Genomic DNA, 23,718 nt, shown 5'->3' on the forward strand with positions numbered 1-23,718 from the left:
GGAAGTGTGTCTGAATTGGAATGTCAATCATTCACTGTCTGGCAGCGACATTACATCCGTTGGAAGAACTGCCACTATTTTCCTGGCAGTGAGCCTCTAATTCATCCATTGGAAGGACTGCCATGCATTGTCTGGCAGTGAACCTCTAACCCAATGCTGGAACAGCAGTGAGACTCCAGTCCATCCATTGGAAGAGCAGCTATCACCTCACTGGCAATGAGCCTCTGCTTTATCCATGAAAAATGAACCACATCTGTCTGGCAATGAATCTTGACTCCATCCATAATAAAGCTGTTAATACTTAGCTGGCAGTGTAACTTGACTTCATTCATGGAAGAGCACCCTTATTTTGTCAATGTGACATTTAAACTCCCCCTAATCGCTGGACTTACAGTCTCTCAGACACAGAATTCTGCTTATTTACTTTCCTTGGATTCAGTTCCTCCTACCAGCATTCTTGACCCACTCCACCTGTGCTAAGTAAGTAGGAACACTGAATTCCAACAATCTCAGCTGATGCATATTGACAGCACTGAACAAATCTAAAGTTGTTTCTTGAGGTTGACAGAACATCAGACAGCATAATGGTATCATTGTTCACTTGCTTGTGCTGAGCACCAACAAATAATCTTAATTCATGATTAAAATCAGTTGCGGATGCAATTTAGAGATATTTAGAGTTGCGTGGCTCTTGCTGTCAATTTACATCCAAACAAGTGGGCAGAAAGTTCATTTTCAGTACAAAAGATCATGGAAATTGGGGCTGAAGTGACTTATACCCATCCTTACAATATGTCTGAATATCTGCAATATTTTGCAGCCAAACACTCTGTCATTCATTTACATGGTTCTGTCTCCATGCGAATGAGCACAAAGCTCATCTCCTGCAATTACATAGGTTCAAAACGGGCATAAATTAATACCCAAAATTATTGGTCAACCAGGGACCAGTAGTCATCTGATCAGGGTTTCCAGGAAGCATACCAGCTCAGTTAGTATTGTGTATCCTCACATCAATTTAACCAGCCACACAGCATTAACTCTCCTCACCACCCCACCCACAGAACATCTAGGCCAAGACTGTCATACAAGCAAATGTGGGGGAAGCTGAGCAGCTCTTGGCTGCTGCTTATGAAGGAAGCCATCAGGCGACATTGCAGTGACCTCCATCCACTCTTGAAATGTTGTAGGGCATTAAGAGTTGAAATTAAGGTCACCATACCCTTAGCTTCCAAGCACTGACAGGGGACCTTTGCAATGTTAGTCAGTGATCAGTGAGGTCCTGCATTCGGCACATCTCTGACACCCTGTTCTAAAAGGCTGTGGAGTTCACCAGATATGTCATGTTCATGGTGGAGCAAAGACAGAGGAGCCTAATATTTACAGGATCATTGGCTTTCCAAGAATGCAGGGGGCAATCAATGAAACGTATGTGGCACTCAGATCTCGCAAGTAGAAGCCAATCAGCTACATGAATAGAAAAAGTTTACATTCACTTAATGGCCAGACTATAATAAACAGTGAGTAGGATACCAGCAGACTTCAAGAGGACATAGACAAACTGGTGAATTGGGCAGGTACATGGCAAATGAAATTTAATGCAGAGAAATGTGAAGTGATATATTTTGGAAGGAAAAACTAGGAGAGGCAATATAAATTATTTGGTACAATTTTAAAACAGGTGCAGGAACAGAGAGACCTGGGGGTTCATTTACACAAAACTTTGAAGGTGGCAGGACAAGTTAAAAAAGCTGTTAAAAAGCATATAGAGGATACAAGTAACATCCCAGAAATAGCTGTAAATCAGGGAAATAGAAGGGAGGGAGGAACTCAAGAAAATTACAATCACCAGGGAAGTGGTACTGAGCAAATTGTTGGAGCTGTGGGCTGACAAGTCCCCAGGTCCTGATGGACTTCATCCTAGGGTCTTAAAAGAAGTGCTAGTGAGATAGTTGATGCGTTGATTTTCATTTTCCAAATTTACCTAGGTTCCATTAGATTGGAAAATAGCAAATGTAACTCCTTTATTTAAAAAGGAAGGGGGACAGACAGCAGGAAACAACAGGCCAGTTAGCTTAACAATTGTCATAGGGAAAATGTTAGAAGCTGTTATTAAAGATGTTATAGCAGGGCACTTAGAAAAATTCAAGGTAGTCAGGCAGAGTTAACATGGTTTTGTGAGAGGGAAATCATGTTCAACCAATTTATTGGAGTTCTTTGAGGGAGTTACATGTGCTGTGGATAAAGGGGAACATGTGGGTGTACTGTACTTAGATTTCCAGAAGTCATTTGATAAGATGCTACATCAAAGGTTATTGCGGAAAGAGAGTAGGCATAAATGGGTCATTTTCTGTTTGGCATGATGTGGTATGCCACATGCATCAGTGCTGGGGCCTCAACTTGTTACAATTTATATAAATGGCTTGGATGAAGGGACCAAAGATATGGTTGCTAAATTTGCTCATGACGCAAAGATAGGTAGCAAAGTAAGTTGTGAAGTGGACATATGGAGGTTACAAAGGGATACAGACAGGTTAAGTGAGTGGGCAAAGATCTGACAAATGGAGTATAACGTGGGGAAATGTGAAATTGTCCATTTTGGCAGCAAGAATGAAAAAGAAGCATATTATCTAAATGGTGAGAGATTGCACAGCTCTGAAATGCAGAGGAATCTGGGTGTCCTACTGCATGAATTGCGAAAGGGTAGGATTCAGGTACTGCAAGTAATTAGGAAAGCTAAGAGAAAGTTATCATTTATTGTGAGGGGAATTGAATACAAAAGTATGGAGCTATACAATTATATGCAGTTATGCAGGGCATTGGTGAGACCACATCTGGTACTGTGTACAGTATTGGTCTCCTTATTTAAGGAATTATGTAAATGCGTTGGAAGCAGTTCAGAGAAGGTTTACTAAACTATACCTGGAATGAGCCTATCTTACGAGGGAAGGTTGGACAGGCTAGGCTTGTATCTCCTGGAGCATAGAAGATTGACAAGATGGATGTGGAAAGGATGTTTCCTCTTGTGGGAGGATCTAGAACTAGGGGTCACTATTTAAAAATAAGGGGTCGCCCATTTAAGACAGAGATGAGGAGAAATTTTTTTTATCTCAGAGGGTCATGAGTCTTTGGAACTCTCTTCCTCAAAAGGCAGTGGAAGCAGAGTTGTTGAATATTTTTAAGGCAGAGGTAGATAGATTCTTGATAAGCAAGGGGGTGAAAGGTTATTGGGGGTAGGCAGGAATGTGGAGTTGATGTTACAATCAGATCAGCCATGATCTTGTTGAATGGCGGAGCAGGCTGGAGGGGCCAAGTGGCCTACTTCTGCTCCTAATTCTTATGTTCATATGTATATGGAATCCTTGGCTTTATAAATAGAGGCATAGAGTACAAACACAAGGCAGTTATGGTAAACCTTTAGAAATCATTGGTTAGAGCTCAGCTAAAATATTGTGTTTAATTCTGGGCACCACAATTTAGGAAGGATAGAAAGGCCTTGGTGACAATGTAGAGGAGTGTTACCAGAATGGTACCATGGATGGGACTTCAATTATGTGGAGAGACTAGAGAAGATGAGATTGTTTCTCCTTGGAGCAGAGAAGGTTAAGAGATTTATTAGAGGCATTTAAATCGTGAAGTGTTTTGAAAGAGAAAATAAGAAGAAACTGTTTCCACTGGCAGGAGAGTATGTCACCAGAGGATATGGATTTAAGATATTTGGTAAAAGAGCCAAAGGGGAGATGAGGAGAGTTATTTTTACACAGCAAGTTATTGTGATCTGGAATGCACTGCTTGAAAAGGTGGTGGAAGCAGATGCAATAGTCGCTTTCTAAAGCAAATTGGACAAAAACTTGAAAAGAAAAGAAATTGCAGAGGAATTGGGAAAAGGCAGAGGAGTGGGACTAATTGGATTGCTCTTTCAAGGAGCCGGCACAGGCACAATGGTCCGAATGGCCTCATTCTGTGCTGTATGATTCTATGATTGTGATGCCTGGCAGAACATTTTGCATGGTTAGCTTGCAAGGACTGCCGTGATGCTTTCATGGTTTGCAATGCACCCATGTGCGGGCAGCAGGGCCGAGTTGGAGAATGGATCCCGGGTGATAAAGCATACCCCTTGATATTGTGGCTGCCGACAGTAGGTTGGGCCCCACTGAATGCAGCAGAGAAGAAATACAATCAAGTACTTTTGGAGTGTAGTCACTGTTGCAGTGTACGTTGCACTGAGCGTTAGTGCCTGATACATTTTATCCTTCACTTCTGAAATTAAAAGGAGTGCATATCTGACGACTGTGGTATGTATAATAGTTGATTTTATTGCAGTAATTTGAGAACAGTAATCAGAGGCTGTCTCAGAAGAACAGCTCTGTCATTGTAATTGCCAAAGCATTCTTGGGTTACATGTATATATCTGCAGCTGGCCACCTTGCTAATACATTTCATTTTGAAACACTTCATTTTATTACAAATTATTTTTGGCAAAGTGAGCTGACAATTATTTGCCTGACATTTAAAATGTAATTTCATTGGGAGTGAAATTGCATTGTACAATATTTGTAACATGCATATTCCCACATTCGAATGAAATTATATTTTTGGGCTAATCTGCTTATCTTGAACATATTAATATCTTTGTTAAAATTGGTGAAAGAGGAATTTGAGTTGAAGGAATTAACACATTTGTTACTGAAATTGCTTAGCACAATTTCAGCATTCTATTTTTCTATTTTACCTAGAAGGAGAAACCCACTGGAGCTAGAATAGTTATACATTTACTTATTGTTTGAAGTATCTGTTCCAGAGAATACTAAAACTATTGATATCCTGACTTTTTTTTAACAGTGCTTGTAGGTAAGTTTCTATATTTAAATGCAAATATACATATATATTGACAAACTAATGGATCTGGCTGCAGATTACAATGAACAATAATTGAACATGGACTTAATCATTTCTGGAACTGAGGGATAATAGTTTACATTATAGCTGTGACAACCACTTTGAAATATTCCTGTTGTTGTAACTTAGCAGAAGTCTCATTTTTAATTTCTTTTGAAAAGTTTTTTTTTTAGAGATACAGCACTGAAACAGGCCCTTCGGCCCACCGAGTCTGTGCCGACCATCAACCACCCATTTATACTAATCCTACACTAATCCCATATTCCTACAACATCCCCACCTGTCCCTATATTCCCCTACCACCTACCTCTACTAGGGGCAATTTATAATGGCCAATTTACCTATCAACTGCAAGTCTTTTGGCTGTGGGAGGAAACCAGAGCACCCGACGAAAACCCACACAGACACAGAGAGAACTTGCAAACTCCACACAGGCAGTACCCAAAATTGAACCCAGGTCGCTGGAGCTGTGAGGCTGCGGTGCTAACCACTGCGCCACTGTCCAGCCCGTTATTATTTTAGATCTTTACAATTATGTTCACAGTTAAATGATTGCACTGAGTTAACTTACTGTTTTATTGAGATGGCCATGTCACACAGAATCATCCTCATTGTCACAGCCACTCATTCGCATTAATAAGAATCACACATACATGCAAAAATGATCTTAATTCAAGGCTAGGATATTTGCCAATAAATCATGCTTTCAGTTTCCAGACAATTCTGCTTGACCAAGATATCGAATAGGGATAACTGAACATTTATTACAATCTGAGGCTACTGTAGCGCGTGCAAGTGGACTGTGTAAGCAGAATCACCTGGTCACAAGTGCATTTGGGGGCTGACATCAATGAAGTGCAAGTCACTTATGCTGAATTTACTAATTTAAAACAAGTTGTGGTATTCATATTACAGAAAGGATATAGAGGCACTGGAGAAAGTGCAATAATGATTTACAAGGATGTTACCAAAACTGAGAAGGTACAATTATCAGGAAAGACTGAACAGGCTGAGCCTCTTATCTCTAGAATAGAGAAGGTTGAGGGGGTGATCTCATGGAGGTCTTTAAAATTATGAAGAAGCTTGAAGCAGTAGACAAAGAAAAAATACCTCCACTTCTGAGAGGAATCCAAAATTAAATGTTATAAATGTAAGGTGATCCCTAATAAATCCAATAAGGAATTCAGGAGAAACTTCTGTATCTAGACTGTGGTGAGAATGTAAAACTTGATACCTCATGGAGTGGTTGAGGCAAATAGCATAGATTTATTTAAGGGGAAGCTAGATAAGTACAAGAGCTAATGGAAGAGAATGATATGCTGACAGGGTTAGATGAAATAGTGTGGATGGAGGCTTGGAAAGAGCATGAACACTGTCGTAAAACATGTATGGTTGCAGTAGCATAGGGGTTATGTTACTGGCCTAGTAATCCAGAGGCATGAGTTTAAATCCCACCATGGCAGTTGAGGAATTTAAATTCAGGTAATTAAATAAATCTGGAATAAAAATCTAGTATCTGCAATGGTGACCATGAAACTACCAATTGTTGTAAAAACCCATCTGGTTCACTAATGTCCTTTAGCAGAGAAAATCTGTCATCCTTACACCGTCTGGCCTATATGTGACTCCAGACCCACAGCAATGTGGTTGATTTTTAACTGTCCCCTGAAATGGCCGAACAAGCCACTCAGTTGTATCAAAACTGCTCCGAGAAACTGTGATCTATATAGACTGCAGCAGTTCAAGAAGGCAGCTCACCACCACTTTCTCAACGGTAATTAGGGATGGGCAATAAACGTTGGCCTTGCAAGTAACACCCACATCTTAAGAATGAATGAATAAAACAAAAAGAGCAGTTCGGCCGAATGGCCTGTTTCCGTATTGTGAAAACTGGAGTGATATATAGGAACATATATGTAAAAACTGCAGCGTTTTGCACAACCTGAATTGAAAATCATATGAAAATGTTACTTCATACTTAATTTTTATTACTTACATTTACTTCAGGACATGAAAAATGTTTAGATTTAAAAAAATTATTGACATTGTCAGCTAATATTTCTCTATTAACTGCTGGAGGATATCAGTCATTTAGTCAGGGCCATTATGCAGTGACAGATTCAAAGTCAGTGTACTTGTTGACTAGTTTTACATTGCTAAAACTAGTTAACCTAACAGCAAAGGTAGGTTTATTTGGTATATTAATAATAAGATTTGGGAAACTTGTCAGAAAATTCCCTGATTTAATCATTAAATAAAGCTGTAAAATATTGATGAAGTTTGTCTTCTTGAATTTATGTGGTATTGACAATTCCAGAAAATTTATGGACAGTTTCTGTTATAAATAAGTTTTCTGATTTATGCACACAGCAGATGCTGGGAATCTCGAAGATCTTTGAAATCCAGAGATTTGATAACATTCTTGTGATTACGTAATCTCAGCTTGTGTTCTTGGCTTGGTTGAATTTAATTGACAAATAAATATCAGTTTGAAGCCAATTAAGTTTAAAACAAAGAACTTAGAGCTCTTCATTCAGTTGAATTGCAGTCCAGCATAATTTAGTCTTGTGCAAATGGCTGTGACAATGTGGTAACACTACAATTTTAGTGTTACTTGAAAGGAGTCTCCACTTCGCAGCAGGGCTGATCTTGCATATAAGTTTACTATTGAGGAGTGACTTGAACCAGAGAAGCCTCCTGATGGGGAGGGAGGAGGCTGGGGCAGTCTCACGTCATTTGCAAGTGACACTGCACCAAGTGTAACTCCAGTGTGGCATCATATTCATTCTAAAAAGTGTACAACTGCTTCTTAGATTTCCTGAACACTTCTTTAAACAATATGAATGCTGCCACTTCCACTCTCTAAATTTTTACATTTTAACTTTTGGCAAAGAAGATATGTGCACACATGTAACCATGCAGGCACAGAGCTCTTTCTAAGGCAGAAGAATTAAGAGTTCCAAACAGGCAGTGTAAATGGGCTACTGCTTTACTGGAACTGACCCTGCAGCTACAGATTCAGACTGGTAAGTAATACAAATTTGATGGAATAGGCATACATATCAGTTAATGTTGGTGTTGACATAACCTACATGGTCAAAAATATTTGCAGCTGAAATCTTCACTCCATTACTTTTCCATTATGGTGAGGTCTTACTACAACCTGCTGCCTAAACTCTGGTGATCCTTGAATAAAAACATTTCTGTGGCTGCCATTAATGTCATAAACTGTCATCAGTCAAAATGACAGTACATGTAATAAGAACATAAGAAATAGGAACAGGATTAGGCCCCTCTATCCACCTCCAACATTTAATAAGATCATGGCTAGCTTTCTGCATCAACTTCTCTTTGTCACCCTATCCCCATATCTCTTGATTCCCTTAGTGCCTAAAAATCTATTGATCTCAGTCTTGAATATACTCAACATCTGAGCATCCACAGCCCTCTGGGATAGAGAATTTTAAAGATTCACAACCCTCTGAGTGAAGAAATTTCACCTCATCTCAGTCCGAAATGGCCGACCCTTATCCTGTGACTATGTAACCTAGTGCTGGACTCCCTAGCCAGTGGATATAGCCTCTCAACATCTCCCCTGTCAAGCCCTCTAAGAATTTTATACGTTTCAATGATGGATAGGGCTAGCTCATTGAGTCTTCAAAAGGTGTTTGTGGCTGAATTAGATTGCCATCAGATCAATGCAGACCTAGGTAAAGGCCTGCTACCCGACCCGAACCCAGCGGGACCCGGCGACATGTCGGATTTGGGTCGGGTCGCTCTTCCGGGTCCAGCTTTTGCGCTCGGGTTGGGTCGGGCCGGGTCTGGGTCGGACACACAAAGTAAGTATTGCATTTTGCTCTGCTGGTAAGTGTTAAAAGTAAAAAAACCGACCAGAGCTGAGAGTCCGGGATGTCAAGGAGGGAAACTCTGAGTCTGCGCAGTGAGCGAATGAGCATCTCTATGACGTCATCACGCTCATGCTGCAGCTTCCTGCAGATTCGGAGTCGCAAGGTAGGTAAAGGGAACATTCTGATGTCTGGGTCGGGCTCGGGTCTGATCGGGCACGGGAAAAAATGGAAGGACTCGGGCTGGGTCGGGCTCCGGTCCGATGTGGTTCTGTCAGTTCGGGTCGGGTTTTTTTTCCCTGATCTGAGCAGGCCTTTAGACCCAGGTACCTAAAGAAGTCTCAGTCTGCCAGGTCTTGTTAGTTAGTGCAATGGATGGAAATTAAATAGGTATTACATTTTGTTCCCTTCCTTTCTTCCCTTCATCAGTGACATGAACTCTTAACTGATCAGGATGATCGTTTGCGGAATCATTGTTGGAACTTTTCAATTTGGACTCCTCAAGTTGGTTCCATAGATTTGTTTTCTCTCCCAGGAATAGGATCAGGAGGCTCTACAGTTGATTTAGAATGAGTTCAACAGTGTCAATAATGATTTGAACTGCTGAGATGAAAATGCAGAATTTTAGAGCAGCAGATTATGGGGCTTCAGTGGTTTACAGCTTTAGTAACCTCACAAAAGGCAAGCAAAAACTATTTATATTACAGAACGTAGGAATCTACCTTCTCTCAACAAATCGCACACCACGGTATCTAATGATTTTAAATAAACATTCACAATTTTGCAATAACTTTTACTCAATAAAATTATTCCTATGAAGTCTTGCATGTTGGAAACATATAGGGGCAAGATTTTAACTCATTCAAAACCCATCCACTTAGAGTTAAAATCAGGCCCCTTGACTCTGCATGAGGAAGATTTTGTACAATTCACTGAGACAACATCACATTTTAATTATTGAATCTATATTGTTGTTAAAAGTTTAATATTGAGGTGGGGTTTGATCGAGGAGTTTAGTGCTGAGGTGAAGGTTTTATTGTGGGAGCAGTGCTGAAGTAGAGTTTGATTGAGGGGTTGAGTGCTGAGTTGGCCAAGTGTTGGGTCTCATTTTCATCTTGAATTTGAGAAATACCAGTGGGTTTCACTGAAAAGTGAAGTAAAGCCCATCAGTGTAATTAAAAATCGCTTCTCCTCCGCAGCTCAAGTCCCTGGCTCCTCGTATCAGGTGAGCCCCAAGCACCCTAGAAATTATCTTGGATAGGCTCTTTTGGCTATACCCTTGTTTGAGTGCCACAGAAAGAAGAGGATATTCATCGGGCTGAATAAGTCGAGCCAGCGGGCACTCCCAACGCCAGGCTGAAATGACGAGGGGAACACTGCCTTGGCCCTTTGGAGCACACCCCCTCCCCCCTCCCCCACCAACGTGATTCAATGATGTTTGGGCCATCAGAAATAAATTGGTTCAGACAATTGATGGAGCCGAGTGTCACTCAGAAAGACTGAATGTATCCCAATAAATCCAACAGATTTTGGTACCTTCATCATTGCTTATGCTTCAACGATGTCCTACCAGTAAGAGAAAAAGAAGAAATTTTATGATGAATTTGACCAACTGTTGACAAATGTACTAGAAAGTGACAAAATATTTGTTTTAGGAGACTTCAATGCACATGTTGGAAAAGTCTTTGATTCATGGCATCTGTACTTGGGCACCATGGTTTTGGAGCTATGAATTCAAATGGACAGCTGTGTTAGAGTTCTACAGCAATTACAACTTAGTCAGCACCACCATGCTGTTTCCTATGAAAGACCGATGGAAAGTGACATGGCAACACCCCTGTACAACCCACTGGACTCAACTTGATTTCATTATTGTCTGGTGGCGGTATGTAAAGGAACTCCAGGTCTATGCATAGTGTCGATTGTGGAACTGACTATGCTGCTATCTGTGGTAAGTGTTCCATTTTATTTCAAAAAGCAAAGAAAGCATAGACATCAAGCCCATTCACGGACAAATGTGCAACTCCTCAAGGTTAGGCAAAACAGAGAGGAATTTCAGCAAGCATTAGCTGACGCCCTTGCTGAAAAATCCATTCCCAGTGAACCTTGGAGTCCAGAAGAGGAGTGGACATCCTTTTGAGATACCATGTATGCAACAGTAACAGATGTTCTTGGTGTAAGGAAAAGAACTGATGTTGACTGGTTCAAAGTTCACGAGGTTGATTTAGCTCCAATAATTGAAGCAGAGAGTGCAGTACCTGGACAATCCTAGCAACGCAAATAAACTGCAAATGAGGGAAGAAACCCAAAACATCCAATGAGAGTGTCATCGATGTATGAGAGAATGCTGGTTTGATCTCTGTCAACATTTCCAGACATGTGCCGAAAATAGTGATGCACGTGGAATGTTTGCTGGACTTAGAGGCAATGGGCCCTACTGTTATCACATCTGCTCCACTACACACTACTACGGGAGAAATGATCACTTCCAAATATATAATTATGGACCGTTGGATGGAGCACTATCTGGATCTGTGCAATAGACAAAATGCAGTAAGTGAAGAAGCACTGCTTTTTTGATCAACTAGTTAAAGATGAACTAGATGTGGTACAGCAGCGCTAAAATAGTCACTAGGTAAAGCACCTGGTGCTGATGGATTGCCAGCAGATCTCTATCTAGGAGGCCCTAGTCTGTATCTTGAACTATTCTTGCTTATCATCAGCATAAGGGAAAAAGAAGGAAATGAGAGATGGCCAAATCATAACCATGTACAAGAACAAAGGTGACAAGTCAGAATGCAACAACTACCGCAGAATTTCATCATTGTGTGTAGTGTTACGAAAGTGCTTTTATTTTTGTTAAAAATATTTTTGAGAATTCATAGTCAAACTGAAGAAATGGTGGACCAGTTTATTTTTCAAGAGGGTCATCAAGAGAACACTGAAAGGACTTGTTTGACATCAAGTTAAAAATAGAACAGAAATCCTGGTAACTAAGGAAGATGTGTGCAGAGAAGTGACAGGTCAGAAGGTGGACTTATTGTTTCCGGCTTGTCTTGCAGACCCCCACCTGCCAAGAATGAGGCATATTAATGTTGTCATATGAACATTGATTTTAAACTGTTGTTGGAGTGAAGAAATGACTTGTTGAAGATCACCAAAGACTGGGCGGGAAGGACATTTGCATACTAAGAGACCCTGCTTGTGGAGAAAAAGGACTATTCCCTGCTCCAATTGACCCAAATGGATTTTGATCACCAGACATTGAAGGTGTAAGGAAGCTTGCATTCCAGGGTCTGCTGAGATGATAGAATCCACAAACGCAGAAGTGGTTAAATCAGCTGGCCATATGACTAACCGGCTGGTCTAGGCTTTTTTGAATTAGATACAAGACAGTTTGAATTCAGAAGGCAGTTTTGAACCGGAAGCTGGAACAAGAAAGCTTCTCTCCTGGTTTGGTCTCTCTCGCTTTCTGCCAAGCCATCGGATCCACAGAAGACGCGTAAACCTCAAGAGAGAAAAGACTCCGACCTTGAAACAAGTTGAAGCGTGCACTGGGCCCCAACGAATTGCAAGTCTGACCGGCAACTTCACAGCAAACTCAAAGGGCACTAAAATAGAAACCCATCTATTGCCTCAAACTTTTCCCCTTTATTCTTTTCTACTTTTCTTACTCTATCTGCGTGTGTGTTTATCGCGTATGCATGCTAGCATGGTCACGTCGCATTTGTAGTTGGTAACCAGATTATAGTTTAAGATTAATAAACTTCTACCTTTCTTGTTTAAAATCTAAGAAAACCTGTCTGAATTGATTTATTTGCCTTACAATTGGAAAGCGGTGAACTAAGGAGGAGCTAAAATCACGGTATTTCTCAAAGTAAACCCTGTTATGGTTAAACCAGCAAAGGCTGTGAGGGAACCCCTTGACCCCTTCTCACCTGGTCATAACAGGCTTCACTCTTGAATTGTTTGGAGTGGGGAATGAACTGTTTAAAAGGGATTGGAGTTTTAAAAAATAAAACTGAAAGACAGAACCCTAGCTCAACCCAGCCTGTTCCATCTCTTTTAAAAGCCTGCAGAAAACGGAAGAGAACTTCCAAGGAGTTAAGAGAATTCCCGAGGAAGGAGAGAAGACCACAACCCAGCTCAACTTTCCAGCAGCTCTCTAAAAAGGCACTGAGAAATCCACTGTGTCAACTCATTTCGTCTCCTGTCTTTAAAGAAAAGCCTGCTAAATTAATTCTCAATGCTGCCTGAAAAGAACTGTTCTAAAAAGATAACCAATGTGTAGGGGTGGAAGATATTGGTATGGTTCTAAATGAATACTTTGCATATGTCTTCACAAAAGAGGGAGATGATGCAGATATTGTAGTTAAGGAGGAAGTGTGTCAAGTATTGGATGTAAGTATCATAGAGGTGAAGTATTAATAGGATTAGCATCCTTGAAAGTTGATAAATCACCAGGACCAGATGAAATGTATCCTAGGCTGTCAAAAGAAGCAAGAGAGGAAATAGCAAAGGGTCTGACCGTCATTTTCCTGTCCTCACTGGATACAGGTGCTGGAGGACTGGAGAACTGTTAAAGTTGTACCTCTGTTTAAAAAGGGACCAAAGGATAGATCGAATAATTACAGGCCAGTCAGTCTAACCTCAGTAGTGGGCAAATTATTGGAAACAATTCTGAGAGACAGGATATACTGTCACTTAGAAAGACACAGGTTAATCAAGGGCGGTCGGCATGGATTTATTAAGGGAAGATCTTGTTTGACCAACTTGATTGAATTTTTTGAAGAAGTAACAAGGAAGATAGATGAGGGTAGTGCAGTTGATGTGGTCTGCATGGATTTTATCAAAGCTTGTGACAAGGTCCCACATGGCAGACTGGTTAAAAAAATGAAATCCCATGGGATCCAGGGAAATGCAGAAGGTGGATAAAAAATTGTCTCAGTGGCAGAAAACAAAGGGTAATTGTTGACGGCTGTTTTAGTGACTGGAGGGCTGTTTCCCAGGAAGATATTGATGGTCTGGTCGGATGGGCAGAAAAGTCACAAATAGAATTCAACTTGGAGAAATGTGAGGTGATGCATTTGGGGAGGTCAAACAAGGCAAAGGAATACACAATTAATGGGAAAATACTGAGAAGTGTAGAGGAAGTGAGGGACCTTGGAGTGAATGTCCACAGATCCCTGAAGATAGCAGGACAGGTCAATAAGGTGGTTAAGAAGGCATATGGAATCCTTTCCTTTATTAGCCGAGGTATAGAATACAAGAGCAGGGAGGTTATGCTGGAACTGTATAACTCATTGATTAGGCCACAACTTGAGTACTGTGTGCAGTTCTGGTCACCTCAAGGATGTAATTACACTAGAGAGGGTACAGAGGAGATTTACGAGGATATTGCCAGGACTGGAAAAATGCAGCTATGAGAAAAGATTGGATAGGCTGGGGTCGTTCTCCTTGGAACAGAGAAGGCTGAGGGGAGATCTGATTGAAATGTACAAAATTTTGCGTGGCCTGATAGAGCGGAGGTGAAGGGTCTGTTCACCTTCGCAGAGAGGTCAGTGGCGAGGGGGCATAGATTTAAAGTGATTGGTAGAAAAATTAGAGGGAAGATGAGGAAAGTTATTTTCACCCAGAGGGTAGTGGGGGTCTGGAACTCACTGCCTGAAAGGGTAGTTGAGGCACAGACCCTCAATTCATTCAAAAGCTGTCTGGATATGCACCTCAAGTGCCGTTATCTGCAGGGCTATGGACCAAATGCTGGAAGGTGAGATTAGAATAGCTGGATCATTTTTAGGCTGGCACAGACATGATGAGCCAAGTGGCCTCTTTCTGTGCCTTAAACTTTCTATGATTCTATTCTATGATTCTAAAAAATCCCAGTGACCTGTCTACGTGTACTCGGAGGCCAGACTGTATGCCAGTTTTGGAACACTACATATCTCATCTACTGTTTTCTTCAAGAATGAGCAAGTATTCAGCCCAAGTGTTTTAGCTGTCTGTAACAGAGATCCAAAAAAATCCCCTTTATTTTTCTTGTTAACCAGTGTTTGTGTGTGTGTGTGTGTATGTGTGAGGCTAAGGTAAAAAGGGAACTTTAAAATTTCAATCTGTGTGTTTATGCTTTACTTCATTACTGGTTAAAACTTGTTTTATAATAAACTGATAATTTTTTCTTCATTAAAGAAACCTGGTTAGTGTGTTTTATTCTGGGAATAATAGAGTATATGATTGACCGTATCAATAAGTGGGAAAATTTAAATATATGCTGTGACCTGTGGAGAAGTGGAACTAGAATAACCAGTGTGCTCCTCCCTTTTTGGTCATAACAGTAGTTGGCAATATCTTTGCCCAGATGGTGCTCAGTTGCCTACAGAAACTTGCTAATGATGTCTATTCAGAAAGCCAGTGTGGGCTCAGAGCTGGTGGTTCAACCACAAACATGATCTTTACCTTGAGACAACGTCAAGAAAGGTGCCGAGAACATAAAAAGACACTGCATGTTGTTTTTGTACACCTGACCAAAACCTTCAACTTGGTGAACAAACATTGTCTGTTCTCTCTTCTTCAAAAAATTGGTTGGCCACCAAAACTACTCCAGATCATGAAATCTTTCCACTGTGAAATGAAAGGAAGAATCATCTACAATGGAATGACATCTTTGTCATTCCCAATATTCAGTGGAGTAAAGCAGGGGTGCGTTCTTGCACCAATGCAGTTTGACATCTTCTTCTCTTGCCTCCTCTTGTATGCTTTTCAGGATGAAGATTTTAGAGGAGTATTACTGTACACAAGATCAGATGGAAGACTGTTCAACCTGTCCAGATTGAGACCAAAGACCAAAGTGAGACATGTTCTAATACATGAACTCCTTTTTGCTGATGATGAAGCTTTTGTGGCACATTCAGCTGAAGGCCAGCAGTCAATTCTAAGTGCCTTCTCAACTGATGCAGAAGAATTTGGGGTCACGATGCCCCTACAAAAGACAATGACAATGACTCAAGGTGGTCAGTCCAAAGCAGCATACAAATAAACAGCACTGAATTGAACAATGTAGTCAAATTCTGTTACCTGGGGTTAACGGTCTCAAGTGAAATGAAGCTTGATGAGGAGATATCAGCTTAATTTCATTGTGCTGCTGCGGCAGACTTCAGGCAAGAGCCTGGAAAACCCCCAAACTCACAATTGCCACACGACTAAGAATCTATAATGCCTGAATATTAAATATGCGACTGTATGGTGCTGAAACTTGGACTACATACCAGAAGCAGGAATGCAGATTGAATTCATTTCATATGTGTCACTTGAGAAAGATCCTTGGGATCCATTGGCAGGATAGAGTCCCCAACATAGGAGTACTGCAACTTTCTAATTCAGAAAGTATCCTGGTAATGCTCAAGCGACGTTGACTACGATGGCTAGGTCATGTCGTTAGAATGGATGATGGTTGCCTACTAAAGGAGTGCCACAGAAAAGCACCGTTGCTGGAGGAGCATATGGAAGTAGCTCCTACATCAGCGAATGGAGACATACGATGCCCCCAATGCAACTGCCAATGCCTTGCTCGAATTGGATTGCAATCTCACCTGAAGACTCACAACAGATGAGCAGTAGATGTGCATCATCGGCAATGATGCAAAGCCAAAGATTTCTAGAGGTGTTGGGGAGCATGCTTCCCCTGAGTAAGTATGAACTTTTACATGAAATAATAAAGATTCTGGTTCATCATAAACACTTTTATATTTTACAACCCGGACCACCCGGCATCGACCTAGGCACCGGAAACGACAACGGCAAACCCAGCCCTGTCGACCCTGCAAAGTCCTCCTTACTAACATCTGGGGGCTTGTGCCAAAGTTGGGAGAGCTGTCCCACAGACTAGTCAAGCAACAGCCTGACATAGTCATACTCACGAAATCATACCTTACAGACAATGTCCCAGACACTGCCATCACCATCCCCGGGTATGTCCTGTTCCACTGGCAGGACAGACCCACCAGAGGTGGTGGCACAGTGGTATACAGTAGGGAGGGAGTTGCCCTGGGAGTCCTCAATATCGACTCTGGACCCCATGAAGTCTCATGGCATCAAGTCAAACATGGGCAAGGTAACCTCCTACTGATTACCACCTACCGCCCTCCCTCAGCTGATGACTCAGTACTCCTCCATGTTGAACACCACTTGGAGGAAGCATTGAGGGTGGGAAGGGCACAAAATGTACTCTGGGTGGGGGACTTCAGTGTCCCAACAAGAGTTGGCGCTGGACGGCACAGTGGCGCAGTGGTTAGCACTGCAGCCTCACAGCTCCAGCGACCCGGGTTCAATTCTGGGTACTGCATGTGTGGAGTTTGCAAGTTCTCCCTGTGTCTGCGTGGGTTTCCTCTGGGTGCTCTGGTTTCCTCCCACAGCCAAAAGACTTGTAGGTTGATAGGTAAATTGGCCATTATAAATTGCCCCTAGTATAGGTAGGTGGTAGGGGAATATAAGGACAGGTGCAGATGTGGTAGGAATATGGGATTAGTGTAGGATTAGTATAAATGGGTGGTTAATGGTCGGCACAGACTCGGTGGGCTGAAGGGCCTGTTTCAGTGCTGTATCTCTAAATCTAAAAAATCTAAAAAAAAAGAGGGAAAAACATACTTGACCTCGTCCTCACAAATCTGCCTGCCGCAGATGCTTCTGTCCATGACAGTATTGGTAGGAGTGACCACCGCACAGTCCTTGTGGAGACGAAGTCCCGTCTTCACATTGAGGATACCGTCCATCGTGTTGTGTGGCACTATCACCATGCTAAATGGGATAGATTTCGAACAGATCTAGCAATGCAAAACTGGGCATCCATGAGGCGCTGTGGGCCATCAGCAGCAGCAGAATTGTACTCAACCACAATTTGTAACCTCATGGCCCGGTATATCCCCCACTCTACCATTACCATCAAGCCTGGAGACCAACCCTGGTTCAATGAAGAGTGCAGGAGGGCATGCCAGGAGCAGCACCAGGCATACCTCAAAATGAGGTGTCAACCTGGTGAAGCTACAACCCAGGACTACTTGCATGCCAAACTGCGTAAGCAGCATGTGATAGACAGAGATAAGCGATCCCATAACCAACGGATCAGATCTAAACTCTGCAGTCCTGCCACATCCAGCCGTGAATGGTGGTGGACAATTAAACAACTAACTGGAGGAGGTGGCTCCACAAATATCCCCATCCTCAATGATGGGGGAGCCCAGCACATCAGTGCGAAAGATAAGGCTGAAGCATTTACAACAATCTTCAGCCAGAAGTGCCGAGTTGATGATCCATCTCGGCCTCCTCCTGAAGTCCCCAGCATCACAGATGCCAGACTTCAGCCAATTCGATTCACTCTGCGTGATATCAAGAAACAACTGAAGGCACTGGATACTGCAAAAGCTATGGGCCCTGACAATATTCCGGCAATAGTACTGAAGACCTGTGCTCCAGAACTTGCCGCGCCCCTAGCCAAGCTGTTCCAGTACAGCTACAACACTGGCATCTACCCTGCAATGTGGAAAATTGCCCAGGTATGTCCTGTACACAAAAAGCAGGACAAGTCCAACCCGGCCAATTACCGCCCCATCAGTCTACTCTCAATCATCAGTAAAGTGATGGAAGGTGTCATCAACAGTGCCATCAAGCGGCACTTGCTTAGCAATAATCTGCTCAGTGACGCTCAGTTTGGGTTCTGCCAGGACCACTCAGCTCCTGACCTTATTACAGCCTTGGTTCAAACATGGACAAAAGAGCTGAACTCAAGAGGTGAGGTGAGAGTGACTGCCCTTGACATCAAGGCAGCATTTGACCGAGTATGGCATCAAGGAGCCCTAGCAAAACTGGAGTCAATGAGAATTAGGGGGAAAACCCTCCGCTGGTTGGAGTCATACCTAGCGCAAAGGAAGATGGTTGTGGTTGTTGGAGGTCAATCATCTGAGCTCCAGGACATCACTGCAGGAGTTCCTCATGGTAGTGTCCTAGGCCCAACCATCTTCAGCTGCTTCATCAATGACCTTCCTTCCATCATAAGGTCAGAAGTGGGGATGTTCGCTGATGATTGCACAATGTTCAGCACCATTCGTGACTCCTCAGATACTGAAGCAGTCCGTGTAGAAATGCAGCAAGACCTGGACAATATCCAGGCTTGGGCTGATAAGTGGCAAGTAACATTCGCGCCTCACAAGTGCCAGGCAATGACCATCTCCAACAAGAGAGAATCTAACCATTTCCCCTTGACATTCAACGGCATTACCATCACTGAATCCCCCACTATCAACATCCTAGGGGCTACCATTGACCAGAAACTGAACTGGAGTAGCCATATAAATACCATGGCTGCAGGAGCAGGTCAGAGGCTAGGAATCCTGTGCCGTGTAACTCACCTCCTGACTCCCCAAAGCCTGTCCACCATCCACAAAGCACAAGTCAGGAGTGTGATGGAATACTCTCCACTTGCCTGGATGGGTGCAGCTCCAAAAACACTCAAGAAGCTCGACACCATCCAGGACAAAGCAGCCCGCTTGATTGGCACCCCATCTACAAACATTCACTCCCTCCACCACCGACGCACAGTGGCAGCAGTGTGTACCATTTACAAGATGCACTGCAGCAATGCACCAAGGCTCCTTAGACAGCACCTTCCAAACCCGCGACCACTACCAACTAGAAGGACAAGGGCAGCAAATACATGGGAATGCCACCACCTGAAATTTCCCCTCCAAGTCACACACCATCCTGACTTGGAACTATATCACCGTTCCTTCACTGTCCCTGGGTCAAAACCCTGGAACTCCCTTCCTAACAGCACTGTGGGTCTACCTACCCCAAATGGACTGCAGCGGTTCAAGAAGGCAGCTCACCACCACCTTCTCAAGGGCAATTAGGGATGGGCAATAAATGCTAGCCTGGCAAGTGACGCCCACATCCCATGAATGAATAAAAAAAAATTAATGGATTGTTATTCTCAAAGAAGGAAAAACAAATGACATTTGGATAGTCAATAAGCCATCACCATTGTCTCTTTCACTGCCATCCTTTGACTCTTTAATTACCCTCTACTTCCTTTCATTGACATTATTTCTCCCATTCAGTTCCCATCCTTTTCCCAATTCTTACTCTGTCTGGCTACTAATGTGCCACACAAGGTTGGTCTTTTCTCTCCCTATTGCAGCTAGCACTAGGTCATGGGTTGTTGCATCTCTGTATGTGGGACAGGACTGAGAAACCCGGAAACCCCAGTCCTACGTCTAATATGGAATGGACAGCATGACCTGGTCCAGTCCATCAGCAGTGGGAGATGGATAATGGTGGCACAGGTTGGTAAAGGGACCTTGGCTTTTGTTGGCAAACTCTGACAGACTGTGCGTCCAAAATATTAACTCTTAACCTGAAACACTGTGGTTGGTATCTATACAAAAAAGAAATAGGTGGAATATGGTTAATAACTCATTAGCCCTACCTACTTAGTGGTGAGGAGTAGACAGTTAAAATGCTCCGGGCTACCTATCCACTGATAAGATGACTGGATCCCACCAATCATCACTTTTGGCTAAGCTGCATGTCTGAAGCAGGCAGATCTTTTGTTAAATATCCAGATTGTGACCTGAGAATGTCACTGGGCCCCAACTGATATTTTTAACTCAGGCCTGAACAGGGAAGTAGCAGTGGCTTTCTCAAAGCAAGTCAGTTGATCAGTCAGCGATCAGGAGGTCCCAACAGGTAAGTGTTTTCTTGCTTTTTTTTGTAGGGACAGGAGGAGCAGGGAGACCCTCCCAGAACTTCCTTTGTCACACTTAGGCCAGAATTTTACACTACCCCGGCAAACCGGATGGTGGCGGGGAGGTGACATAAAATGGAATGGGAGTCTCTGGGAGGCCTTCCCGACCCGCTCCTACCTCCGCCCCACTTTACGTGGGAGGTGGGGGGGTGGGGTGGGAACGGGCTGCGCATCCCAGGCCAATCAAGGCCCTTAAGTTGCCAATTAATGGACTCCACATGGATTTGACCCATGGCAAGTGGGCGCCCTGGTGCTGGGAAAGGCTGCCCGGTGAAAGCTGGCGCTCTCTCAGCACCCCAGGGATGGGCCCTGACAAACGGGCACAGGGTGCCCGATTGAAGGCCACCCCCACTTCCCCAAGCACCCCCAGGACCCAAGATGCCCCCCCTCCCACCAAACGACCACCCTTACCTCACCAGGGCCCAACCGATTACCCTCGGCGAGGTAACCCAAACTCACCTGCACTCCTGGCTCCATGTCCTCTGCTGGGCTGCAATCCCAGCAGTGGCCACTGCTCCCGGTGATTGGCCGGCAGCTCAATGAGGCGGGACTTCCTCCCTCAAGTGGGTGGAAGTCCCACCTCAGAACAATTAAAGCCTGGGGACCTGTAAAATGCAGGATGGGCGAAAGCGGGTCCACCACCGACTTTTATGTCGGTTTCCAGCTCCCATCCGCCCGACGTAAAATCCAGCCTCTACTTTCATGCCAGTGGGCGTCCAAGAGTCTCCTGGTTTTCTGGGAGCTGGCAGCTGCTTTCCACCCATTTTCTACCTGATCCAGATGGGAAGTCAACTACAGCATGTTGATGCGACCCAGAGGCTAAAATCAGCCTGGTCTCATATAGCGGGCAGGCGAGGAGTTAACTAACCGTCTCGGTTTTGCACCAGAAAGCTGATGTGAGTTAAAATCAAGCCTGATGTATCTAGTATTCTAGTGTCTCTAATTAAGTGAAATTAGGAAAAGTTTGAAATTAAATTAAACTTATTCTTTTAGATACTTTCTTGAATTGCACATGAAGTTATTAATTGATAACCTTCTCTACCATGTTCTCATGATGCTTTTTGGGGACAGGGTGGCATGATCATTTTAAACTCTATTCCTTTTTTTGGCATCGAGGCTTAAATCTAAGACAGACTAGTTTTAAAGTCCAAAGCATAGTCTTGCAGAGTGAGTTCACTGCAAAAGCTATTTCTAATTCAGAACAAATTGGGATGACGTTGATCGACCCTTACCATAATCCAAAGATAATGGCAGTACCAAGTATAAAACCTATAAACTGTGTGCAGGTAGACTGATAGAATTTAACCAGTCCAAACCACGCAGATTACCAGTACAGATCACTGGTAGACTTGCTGATGCGTGGTCAGGTTGGCTGGACATGTTAGTGCATTGGGTTGTAAGGTTATCTGGAGCTCAATAGAAGAATCCCGGTCTTCTCCAGCTTCATCTCTCTTGGCTACTCTTTGGATTCTATTAATGAACCATGCTCGTCAGTCAATCAACAACTGTTCTATGGACTGGCCTAGTTCAAGTATCAGATCATGGAGCCTATCGCAGAAAGTTAGCTTGGTGCTGAACACCATCATCAGGCATACTGGGCTGGATTTTAAGAGCCCGCTGCTGATCTCACTGGCGAGATCAAAAAATGGCGACCCGTAGCCAAAGAGGCACCGCAATCGCCCGCATGGCGGCTCATTTAAATAGCCAGGGCAGCCCGCACCCCCCCCCCCAATCATGTGGAGGCAGCAGCTGTCCATCTCCGGCAATTACGTCAACTGCCTGTGCACAGGGACTGACACCATTTTTAAGGGGCGGTCAGCCCTGCCGGTCAATTTTAATTTTTAAAGTAATATCCTCTCAAAATTTATCCAATAAATTTATAACACCCCTTTCCTATTCCCCAATAACAATTACATTAACTAGTTGCCCTTCCCCCCCAAAACACCTTTTAAGTCTGACCTTTCCCCCACAAACTGTACAAAGTTTAAAGTTCACCTTTTTCCACCATCCCCGACACCCATTACGTTTAGTTGACCCTATTTGCACCCCCCGCCCCACCGCACTGGAAATCTTACCTCCTCCACCCTCCCCACCAGTATCACGCCAGCTTTCCCCAGACGGGGAATTAAAAGCGCAGGAGTGACGGCCGCCACACTGAGGATTGCAGCGGGCCCAGAAGATGGAAAGTACGTTTATTTAAATGTATTCATTTTCTTGATTTAAATATTGAAATTCAGGTCCCATCACTCAGTGGCAGGGAGTTGGTGGGGCCACCATGGAACCTCGCCGCCGCTGGCAGAATGGGGCCAGGTCCTCCCGGGATACTGCCAGACCCATATTCCAGTGCCCCCACCCCCACCCCCCGCCATAGAGCCCGATGTTGTGGGCTTGGTAAAATCCAGTCCACTATCTTGAGCCCAGTTTATTTCCCTCCCTTTCAGGGTGATAGTCACTAATTGGTTATTAGATAACTGTCAAACTCATTAAGTGGATACAAGGAGCTCCTTATGTATAGCATGGTGAGGAACACAATTTACCGTAAGATGTCATTATTGTCCTAACAATAGGATGGACACTCACCACACTTCACTGGTTCCACCAGTTGAAAGTGCAAATCTTCAGCATCAGTCATAGATATATGAGCATATATTGCCAGGTACCGACAAATGTACACTAGTAAAATTTCAGCAAATAATTAGAGAGCTCACGATTATTTATCAAAGCTTTCTCACTGTATATCTACATTAATTTCACAGACAAAGGAATATGTACTGTGAAACTAAGTGAAGCTGCTGTTTATTCATCAGATTAAAGATTATGTTTTAAGATTTAATCAAATTGGAAACAACCCTCAACATTAGCCTCACAACAAATAAAACTATTTTCACATTTGGGTGGGTTGGGATGGGTGAATGTGCTCCTGTAATTATTAATTTCTGAAGAAAATACCCAGCTTTTAGGGAGAAATTTGTTTGTCAATTGCTTTATTTTTCTTCCACCTGCTTCATTACGATGGAATTATTTGGCTGCCCTAATTTTGACAAGATGAACCTTGCAGACATTCAGCCCAAAGAACCAGAATGTTACTTTGTAACCTCGGTGTGGATAGGCCTAATCATGCTAAGTTACAGATCACGTCCAGAGCTGTTATCTCTCATTAGTTGGAACTGGCTCGTAATGTTT

This window comes from Heterodontus francisci, chromosome 16 (assembly GCF_036365525.1).
Source record: "Heterodontus francisci isolate sHetFra1 chromosome 16, sHetFra1.hap1, whole genome shotgun sequence".
Taxonomy (NCBI): Eukaryota; Metazoa; Chordata; class Chondrichthyes; order Heterodontiformes; family Heterodontidae; genus Heterodontus; species Heterodontus francisci.